Raw genomic sequence first — 11,437 nt, forward strand, 5'->3', positions numbered from 1 at the left:
TGGGGTGAGCAGCAGGTCAGAGAAGAGCCAAGAGGAGCATGGTCTGGGAGAATGTGGGTGGGTCTGTGCAGTGGGGACTGCAGAATGAACTGGGTTTCAGTGGTAGCAAGTTGGTGACCTGCTGACAGCATTGCTCTGTCTCCCATCCCCATCTCACTTCCCCCCATTAATGACAGCACTGTCCTCTTTCCATCTGTCATGTAAACTGGGCTCCCCCATCCAGATCCTCCTTCAGGACTGATGAGTTTATTCCCCAGCTGCTAGGAAAGCTGTTGGCTGACAGCTCTTGGCCATCAGCCCTCACAAGGAAATTTCCTTGGCGGAAGGGAGCTCCTTTCCCAAGATCACGCCCCTTTTCCTGGTGCAGCCCTGGCAGAATGACTAGTCAACGTGGGGGCACAAAGCCCCATCCCCTTGGCCAACTCAGGACCACTCTGAAGGGCCATCCCAGCCTCAGAGCTCCTGCAGGGGGTTGTCTGAGGCCTTGGGACCACAGGGCAGCCCGACTTCTCCTTCTGCTTCCCTCCCACCAGCCCTCAGGTGCTAATGCTGAGTGCATCTGTAGGCGCTGCCTGCCTGCTATTCCAGCTCAGAGGTTCCCTTCCCGGAACCCAACCTGCAGAGCCCTTTCCATTGGTCTTTTCCTTTCTCACTGGGAAATTGCCCAGCATCAAAGGCCACCAGGTGCTTCCACAAGACCCCTCCCAACCCAGCCTGTTGGTCCAGGCTTTGCTCCCAAGCTGGGCAATGGATGTGGGGAACCAGTTTTCCCCTGTGGACTCAGAGTGAAATTCTCCCACCTTTCCAAAGGCTAGAAGCGAATGAGCAGGCAGCTTGGGGGACTGAGACAGCCTTTAATCAGGAAACCTCAGGGAAGGATGCAGGACACCTGGTGTCACAATCCCAGAGGAATCCCAGGGCCACCCCTCCTCTCCTCCTCCAGAGCAGGAGCCCAGCAGCCCCACGTTTCTCCACAGACAAGTGGGCCAGGCCATCCAGAGATGATACTGCCTGTGGAGAACGCATTTGCTCCATTCTCACAGAACATTCCAAATGTTCTTTGAGAACAAGGCAACATCTGACCCTGGGGGTTTTCCGTCCCCTCCAGGAGCCCTGCAGGAGTCAGCCTCCAGCATCAACAGCCTCACTGGCCCTCAGAGCCTCCCAGAAGCTCCCAGGGCCACTGGTAGAGGGTCCTCTGTCTGCCATCTCTCAGACACGGCCCTGAATGGAGGCCTGCTCACCCAGTGGACTCCTCCTCCCTAGAAGTCCCCATTGGGGCTGCTGGAAGTTGGTGCCGGAGGTGTCAGCCAGGCCTGCAGAGAGTCTTGAGGTGGTAGGAGAGTCTACGAGGCCTGAGGAGGGTGACAGGGGTCTCTGAGGGGCTGGGGCCCATCATGGACAGGGCTGAAGCTCCAGTCAGAATGGCAACCAGCAGAGAAGACTGTCTGGATGTGGTCTGGGCCCCAGAGGATGATGACGAGGGCTCTGGAGTAACAGGTGGCCCAGGAGCCCAGAGATACGCTGGAGGTAGAGTAGAGGCTCCTGAAAGGGTTGAAGGCTCTGGAAAGGGCCGAGGGGCTGGGGGGTCCCAGCCTCCCCCGGCCCCAAAGGGAGTGAGGGTGCAGCTTGAGCTCCTGAGGGGCTCATGGGTAAAGTTAGACATGTTCATTCTTTTATTTGTTTTTTGGAGGAGGATAGCCCTGAGCTAACATCTGCCATGAATCCTCCTCTTCTGCTGAGGAAGATTGGCCATGAGCTAACATCCATGCCCATCTTCCTCTATTTTCTATGTGGGATGCCTGCCACAGCATGGCTTGATGAGCAGTGCCTAAGTCGATGCCTGGAATCCAAACCCGTGAACCCTGGGCCAGTGAAGCAGAACTCACGAACCCAACCACTACACTACCTGGCTGGCCCATAGACTCGTTCCTTCTGAAGAGGACCTGGAGGAGACGGAGCACTGGCGTCTGAACCAATGCTGCTGGGGGCCCCAGGCAGGAACGACAGTTGATGGGGGATTCAGTGTCTCCAAGGGGGCTGCGAGCCACTTTGCTGAACTCCACGTCTCCATGAGGGGAGAGCCCCCACCTTTTTCTCAGGGAATCTAGAGAGAGGAGGGGAAACAAGATGCACAGCAGTTCTCCCCAGTGGCTCAGCAGCTCTGGGACGAGTTGCACTGGGGACACCTGCCCAAGCTCATCCTCTGAGGGGCCTCCCTCACCTGGTGAGGACGGACCAGCCGGCTCCTGCCTCCAGGGAGAGAAGACCAAAAGGAACCATGAGCAGAGGGTGATAGTCACCAAAGTGGCTCTGCTGGGCATTGGCTGTGTGACCTTGTGTGAGGCACATAACTCCTCCTGGGCCTCCATTTCCTCAATTATAAAAAGGGCCTATTAGTAATGACCACCCTGGGCCACTCTGAGGACTGAAGGAAATGATGCATTGGGAAGCCTCAGCCTAAACCCGAATGTCAACTGTGGACTCTGGGTGATAGTCGTGTGTCAGTGTAGGTTCCTCGGTTTTAACAAATGCACCCTCTCTGTACATTCTGCTGAATTTTGCTGCAAACCCCAAACTACTATAAGGAAATAAAGTCTACTGAAAAAAGATTTTTAAAAAAATGTGCCAGCCTGGGGGCCAGGCCTGTGACATAATGGTTGGGTTTGGTGTGCACGGCTTCAGTGGCCTGGGTGCGCTGGTTCAGATCTGGAGCAGTGACCTACACCACTCACCAGCCACGCTGTGGCAGTGACCCACATATAAAGTGGAGGAAGATCAGCACAGATGTTAGTGCTGGGCTAATCTCCACTGCAAAACAAAACAAAACAAAGTGTCAGCATGGAGCCCAACAGGTCCTAAGTCCTTAATATGTGGAGGAAAACATGGAGAGTCAGGAAGAAGGCAGCAAAGAGAACAGGTGTGACCAGGGGGAGATGGATGTTGTCATCACATAGAGATTAGAATGATTACATTTTAAAAATAAGCAAAGGACAGTCACACAACTCTGTGAATATACCTAAAACTGCTGAATTGTATACTTGGAGTGTGTGAATCATATGGTATGTGAATTATATCTCAAGAAAGCTGTTATTTTGTCTTTAATTATCCAAAGGAAATAATTCATATTCTATTTCAATTAAACGTGATTTCTCCTTAAAAGGAGCTCTCGTTAGAAAGAGGACTATGGTGAACACAGCTGAGGCAGTGTGTTCCAGTAGGAGCCAGGCTCTGTACTTCAGCTCTTTGGGCCTCAGTTTCCCCATCTGGAGGCAGGACAGCAGAGTGGGAAGGAGCATGAGGTAAGGAACCAGAGAAACCTGGGCTTCAGTCCACCACCACCAATTAGAGCACAGACTCAAGACAGAGACTTAACTTCTCTAAGCTTCCATTTCCCCATCTGCAAAATGGAGGTCATAATGGCAGCCATGGTCCAACATTCTGGAGAGCATTTGAATGCGGTAATACAGGTAAAATGCTCTGGACACTGCCTGGCACCTTAGCTGATGACGAGTCTCTAGAGAGCAAGGGGAATAATGTCTCTCAGCTTGCATATGAGTTTATGGTGGTTAAAGTGGAGTAGAATCTGTAAAGCTCTCAGCAGTTCCCAACACAGTAGCCACACAGGCTCAGCATGCTTCCAGCCCCACTAGTCCTGACAGCAGCAATTCATCCACAGATCTGAGGAGCTGCCCTCAATAGACAACATCCTCTTCAAAAGGTCAAAGGAGTGAAACAGATATTTGACACAAGAGGAAATCCAGGTCAGAAGTTAGTGGAAAAATTCACTGCCTCAGTGGAAGTTTTAAAAATCTTAAATAGCCCAATTTAAGGTACTTTATGAAAGTGTTAAATTGGAGAAATTTAATTTAAAATGTATAGTGTAGAGTTTGCGGGAGTATGATGAACCAGATGCATCACTGTAGTTTCCTCTTTCTCCAGGACCCCCGTCTGGTAATGTGCTGTCACATTGTAGGAGGTACCAAGCCACTCACTTACTCCACCCATTGACCACAGGGTCTGGACACAAGTCATAAAAGTTGAAAAAAAGTTGTCTGACCAAAGATTTTCACAGTAGGTCCATTATTGACAGAAAAAAAGAGAAATCAACCAGTTAAATATCACCCAAAGTGCAGGGGGAAGGAAACCAGAATATTTGGGAGCTCTTTAAAATGGCCAGTGTTGGACCACTTCAATACTTCAAAACCATGTGTTATAGCAGGTGGTCCATGTCCTCTTTTTACCTCTTCCAAAAGCTCATATGGACAAACACAATGGAGAAAGACCAACACATGAGAATAATTTTCAGGAGTAAATGCAACATAACAGGTAAAAGCATGGACTCTGGGCTCAAATCTTGGATCTACTGCCAATCAGCTGTGTGACCTTGAGCACCTTACTTTGTCTCTCTGTTCCTCAGTTTCCTCCCCTGGAAAACGGGGGTGATAACAGTACCTATCTCAAATAATTCCTGTGAGAAGTGTTTGAAATGAGATGTATAAAGACATACAGATGCCCGATAGGTACATGGAAAGCTGTTCAACATCACTAATGATCAGGAAAATGCAAATCAAAAGCACAAGATATCACCTCACACATGTCAGGATAACTATTTTCAAAAAGACAAGAAATAACAAATGTCGGTGAGGAGGTGGAGAAAAGGGAACCCTTATGCACTGTTGGTGGGGTTGTAAATTGGTGCAGTCATATGGCAAACACTATAAAGGTTACTCAAAAAATTAAAAATTTTTTGTAACTACCATATGATCCAGCAATCCCATTCCTGGGTGTTTATCTGAGGAAAATGAAAACTAACTCAAAAGGCATCTGCACTCCCATGTTCATTGGAGCATTATTTACAGTAGCCAAGATATGGAAACAACCTGAGTGTCCATTGAAGGATGAGTGGATAAAGACAACGTGAGATATATATATATATATATATATATATATATATACACACCAACTTACACACACACATGCACAAACGTACACAATGGAATATTACTCAGCCATGTAAAAGAATGAAATCTTGCCATTTTCACTAACATAGTTGGACCTCGAGGGCCTTATGGTCACTGAAATAAGCCAAAGAGAGAAAGATAAATACAGTGTTTTCATTATATGTGGAATTAAAAAACCAAAACACTGAACTCATAGATACAGACTGCAGATTGGATGTAGCCAGAGGCAGTAGGGGTGGGGGTGGGTGAAATGAGTGAAGAGAGTCAAAAGGTACAAACATCCAACCGTATAATAAAGAAGTCTTGGGGATATGAGGATGTACTGTACAGCTTGGTGAGTGTAGTTAGTAGTACTGTATTGTATATTTGTAAGTTGCTAAGAGAGTAAATGTTAAAAGTTCTCCTCACAAGAAAAATAGATTTTGGAGTGACATCAGCATCGTGGTTCAGTGAGCTGTGCCCTTAGTCTCTCCCCTCTAAGATAGAACCAAAAACATATTCATTAACCAACAGTGGACACCCACACAGCACAAGAGGACGTCTGAGAGATCCATGCAGCCATATGTCTGAAGGTGGGGGTACTGGATCCCCAGGGAGCAGCAGAAGGTTGTGAGCAGATCTCCTCCTCCACACCAGCAGCAGTGATCTAGGTCATGGGTCCACATACAGCAGCCAGCACACGACTCTGGGAGCAGGCAGGAGAGTGGGCAGGGATCCACACAAATGCTTTCACTTTTGGGTTTGCATCATGGCTGGTGGGGTCATGCCATAGTGAGGTGGCTCAGCCATGAACTGAGTGCCCCTAACAAGCCCAGCAGCCCAAGTGGGCTACCAGAGTTCAGAGCAAGCTAATGTGTGTGAATGCGTGTGCACCTCCCCTCTCCTCCTACCTGATTACCAGCTTGGCTGGTTGGCCAGGGTAGCTGATCTGCACCAGAGTGCCTGTGCCGGTAGTGGCAGGTGGGATCTGTAACCAGATACTACCACTATGAGCCGGCAAAGGTCGACCTAATCAAACACCATGAAGAAATACATTAACACTGGAGATCAGATGGAAAATTGGTCTCCAGCACCAATCATGAACTCACAGAAATTTAGAATCTAAATGATGGAGAATTCAAATAGTTGTCATAAAGAAACTCAATGAGTTACAAGACTACTCAGAAAGACAGTCCAATGAATTCAGAAATAAAATTAACGAGCAGAAGGAATTCTTCACAAAAGAGATTGAAAGTCTAAAAAAAAAAAAACAAATGGAAATCCTGGAGATGAAGAACACAGTAAATTAGATTAAAAAAATCTAGAAGTCTTAAAAAAACAGAGCTGAAATTACAGAGGACAGAATTAGTAATTTAGAGGACAGAAATAAAGAAATGCATCAGGTGGAGGAAAGAAAAACACTAAGACTTAAAAAAATGAAGAAATTCTTCAAGAAATATCTGACTCAATTAGGAAGTGCAACATAATGATGATAGGTATTCCAGAGGGAGAAACGAGCAGAGAGCTTGTTCAAAGAAGTGATAGCTGAGAATTTCCTAAACCTGGGGAAAAAAATGGAATTACAAGTACATGAAGTCAATAGAACTCCTAATTACATCAATGCAAAGAGACCTTCTCCAAGGCATATATTAGTAAAATTGGCAAAAATCAATGACAAAGAAAAACTATTCAGGGCACCAAAGCAGAAGAAAATAGTCTACAAACCAACCCTATTAGGCTTTCAGTGCATTTCTCAGCAGAAACTTTATAGATGAGGAGAGAGTAGAATGATATTTTTTTTTAAAAAGTCAAAGTCAAAAACCTTCAGCCAAAAATACTCTATCCAGTGGAACTATCCTTCTGACATGATGGAGAAATAAAAACTTTCACAGATAAACAAAACCTGGGGGAGCTCATCACCACAAGATATCCCCTACAAGGAATGATCAAGAATGACCTCACACCTGGAACAAAAGGGAAAAGGTTTACAAATCCTTGAGCAAGGAGATAAATAGATAGACAAAAATAAGAAAATTGTAGCTCTCTATCAGAATAGGTTAGCAAACACTTAATTATAACAATAAAGATAAAAGAAAGGAAAGCTTCAATAATAATTATAAACACTTCATATTAATCACAAACTTACAACACAAAACAGAATAATTTGTGACAACAATAACTTAGATGGGCAGAGAAAAGGGCTGGAATCTGCTTAGGATAATGGAGACAAGAGGCTATCAGAAAATAGACTTTTTCATCTCTCTCTCTGTCATCTATATCTATCATAAAATGGACTATCTCATGAGATCTTTTATACAAACTTCATGGTATCCACTAAACAAAAATCAGAAAAGACACACAAATGATAAATAAAGAGAAAACTGAGAAAACTGTCACAGAAAACCTGAAACTGAAATGGCAGTCAGAAATATACAGGAAGAGAAACAAGGAAAATAGAGAATAACAGTAAAACAAGGGATAAAATGGCAGTATTAAGTCCTCATATATCAATAATCACTCTAAATGTAAATGGATAAATTCTCCAATCAAAAGACACAGAATGGCTGGATGGATTAAAAGACAAGATGTAATGATACACTGCCTCCAAGAAACATATCTCAGTTCGAAAAACAAACACAGGCTCAGAGTGAAGGGATGGAAGATGATACTCCAGGGAAATGGCAAAGAAAAGAAAGCAGGTATTGCCATGTTTATATCAGACTAAGCAGACTTCAAAATAAAAAAAGCCAATGAGAGACAAAAGGGGACGTGTGTAATGATTAAAGCGATATTCAACCAAGAAGACATAACATTTATGAATATATATGCACCTAACACAGGAGCACCAAAGTACATAAAGCAACTATTAACAGACCAAATGGGAGAAATTAACAGCAACACAATAATAATAGGGGACCTCAACACCCCACTTACATCAATGGATATACCATCCAGACAGAAAGTCAACAAGGAAATAGTTGAATTAAATGAAAAACTAGATCAGATGGACTTAATAGACACACCAAGAACATTCCGTCCAAAAACAGCAGAATACACATTCTTCTCAAGTGCACACGGAACATTCTCAAAGATAGACCAAATGTTGGGAAACAAGGCAAACCTCAATAAATTAAAGAAGATTGAAACCATATCAAGCATCTTTTCTGACCATAATGCTATGAAACTGGAAATCAACTATGAGGAAAAAGCTTGGAAAGTGACAAACATGTGAAGCCTCAACAGCACACTACTAAACAACCATTGGATCAACGAAGAAATCAAAAATATCTGGAGAAAATTGAAAATGAAATTACATCATACTGACTCTTATGGGAAGCCAGAAAAGAGGTTCTAAGAGGGACATTCACAGCCATACAGGCCTACCTCAACAAACAAGAAAAATCTCTAATAAGCAATCTTAAACTACACCTAACAGAAATAAAAAAGAAAGACAAACAAGCCCCAAAGTCAACAGAAAGAGGGAAGTAATAAAAATTACAGCAGAAATAAATGAAATAGAAATTTTAAAAAACAGTACAAGGATCAATGAGACTAAGAGCTGGTTCTTTGAGAAGATACAGAATTGACATATCCTTAGTAAGACTCACTAAGAAAAAAAGAGAGAAGGCACAGATAAGTAAAATTGGAAATGAAAGGAGAAATTACCATGAATACTACAGAATTACAAAGGATTACAAGAGAATACTATGAAACACTACATGCCAACACATTGGAACACCTAGAAGGAATGGATAGTTAGACTCATAGAACCTCCCAAAACTGAATCAAGAAGAATTAGAGAATCTGAATAGACCTATCATAAGTAAAGAGATTGAAACAGTAATCAAAACTTCCCAAGAAACAAAAATCTTTGACCAGATGGCTTCTCTGGAAAATTCTACCAAACATTCAAAGAAGATTTAATTCCTATCCTTCTCAAACTATTCCAAAAAATCTAGGGAGAGGGAACACTTCCTAACACATTCTAGGAGGCCAATATCATGCTGATACCAAAATCAGTCAAGGACAACACAAAAAGGAAAATTACAGGCTAATATCCTGATAAACACAGATGCAAAATCCTCAACAAAATATTGGCAAACAGAGTACAGAAAGACATTTAAAGGATAATACACCATGATCAAGTGGGATTTATACCAGGGACACAGAGATGGTTCAGCATCTGCAAATCAACCAATGTGATAAACCACATTAACAAAGGGAGGAATAAAAATCATATGATCACCTCAATAGATGCAGAGAAAGAATTTGACAAGATCCAACATCTATTTATGATAAAAACCCTCAAGGAAATGGGAATAGAAGGAAAGTACATCAACATAATAAAGGCCATACATGACAAAAAATACAGCCAACACCATACTCAATGTAGAAAAACTGAGAGTCATCCCTCTGAGAAGAGAAACAAGACAAGGGCGCACAATCTCGACATTCTTATTCAATGTGGTACTGGAGGGTTTTGCCAGAGCGATTAGACAAAAAAAAAATATATATCCAAATAGGAAAGGAAGAAGTGAAAATCTTGCTGTTTGCAGATGACGTGATTCTATACTTAGAAAACCCCAAAGAATCCATTGGAAAACTATTAGAAATAATCAACAACTACAGCAAAGTTTCAGGGTACAAAACCAATGTACAAAAATCAGTTGCATTTCTATACTGTAATAACAACCTAGCAGGAAGAGATCTCAAGAATACAATCCCATTTACAATCTAAACAAAAAGAATAAAGTGTACAGGAATAACCTTAACCAAGGAGATGAAAGACCTATAAGATTTTGTTGAAAGAAATTGAAGAATGTAAAGAAATGGAAAAATATTGAAGGCTCATGGATTGGAAGTATAAGCATAGCTAAAATGTCCATATCACCTAAAGCAATCTACAAATTTAATGCAATCTCAATCAGAATCCCAATGACACTCTTCACAGAAATAGAACAGAGAATCCTAAAATACATGTGGAACAACAAAAGATCCTGAATAGCCAAAGCAATGCTGAGAAAAAAGAACAAAGCTGGAGGCATCACAATCCCTGACTTCAAAGTATACAACAAAGCGATAGTATTCAAAACAGCACAGCAGTGGCACAAAAGCAGACACACAGATCAACAAAACAGAATAAATCCCAGAAATAAAACCAGACATCCATGGACAGCTGATTTTTGGCAAAGGAGCCAAGAACATACAATGGAGGAAGGAAAATGTCTTCAAAAAATGGTGATGGGGAAACTGGACAGCCACATGCAAAAGAATGCAAGTTGACCATCACCTTACACCATACAGAAAAACTAACTCAGAATGAATTAAAGACTTGAAGGCAAGACCTGAAACCATAAAAATCCTAGAAGAAAATATAGGCAGTATACTCTTTGACATCAGTCTTAGAAGGATCTTTTCGAATACCATGTCTCCTCGGACAAGGGAAACAAAAGAAAAAACAAACAAATGCATCTACATCAAACTAAAAAGCTTCTTCAAGGCCAAGGAAACCAGGAACAAAATGAAAAGACAACCCACCAACTTGGAGAAAATATTTGCAAATCATATATCAACATATATGCAAATCATATAATCAACAAGCGGTTAATCTCCAAAAGAACTCATAAAACTCAACAACAACAACAAAAAAACCTGATCAAAAAATGGGCAGAGGATGTGAACAGACATTTTTCCAAAGAAGATATACAGATGGCCAACAGGCACATGAAAAGATGTTCAGTATCACTAGTCATTAGGGGAATACAAATCAAACTACGATGAAATATCACCTTCCACGTTAAAATGGCTATACTTACTGAGACAAAAAATGAGAAATGTTGGAGAGAATGTGGAAAAAGGGAACCCTCATACCCTGCTGGTGGGAATGCAAATTGTGCAGCCACTGTGGAAAACAGTATGGAGATTTCTCAAAAAATTAAAAACAGAAATACCATATGATCCGGCCATCCCACTACTGGGCATTTATCCAACGAACTTGAAATCAACAATTCAAAGAGACTTATGCACCCCTGTGTCCCTTGCAGCATTATTCACAATAGCCAAGACCTGGAAGCAACCCAAGTGCCCATTAACTGATGAACGAATAAAGAAGACGTGGTAGCATATGTATACATACATACGTATATATACATACATACACACACACACACACACACACACACAATGGAATACCATTCAGTCATAAAAAAGGACAAAATCTTCCCATTTGAAACACCATGGATGGACCTGAGGGTATGATATTAAGTGAATTAAGCCAGACAGAGGGAGACAAACACTGCATGATTCCACTCATACATGGAAGATAAATACACGGACAAAGAGAACAGATTACTTGTTGCCACAGGGGAAGAAGGGGTTGGGGGTGGGTGAAAGGGGTAAAGGGGCACACATATCTGGTGATGGATAAAAATCAGACTATTGTTGGTGAGCATGTTGCAGTCTTTACAGAAACTGATAAACAATAATGTACACCT

The sequence above is a fragment of the Equus quagga genome, unplaced genomic scaffold (genome assembly GCF_021613505.1).
Source record: "Equus quagga isolate Etosha38 unplaced genomic scaffold, UCLA_HA_Equagga_1.0 160956_RagTag, whole genome shotgun sequence".
NCBI classification, from domain to species: Eukaryota; Metazoa; Chordata; class Mammalia; order Perissodactyla; family Equidae; genus Equus; species Equus quagga.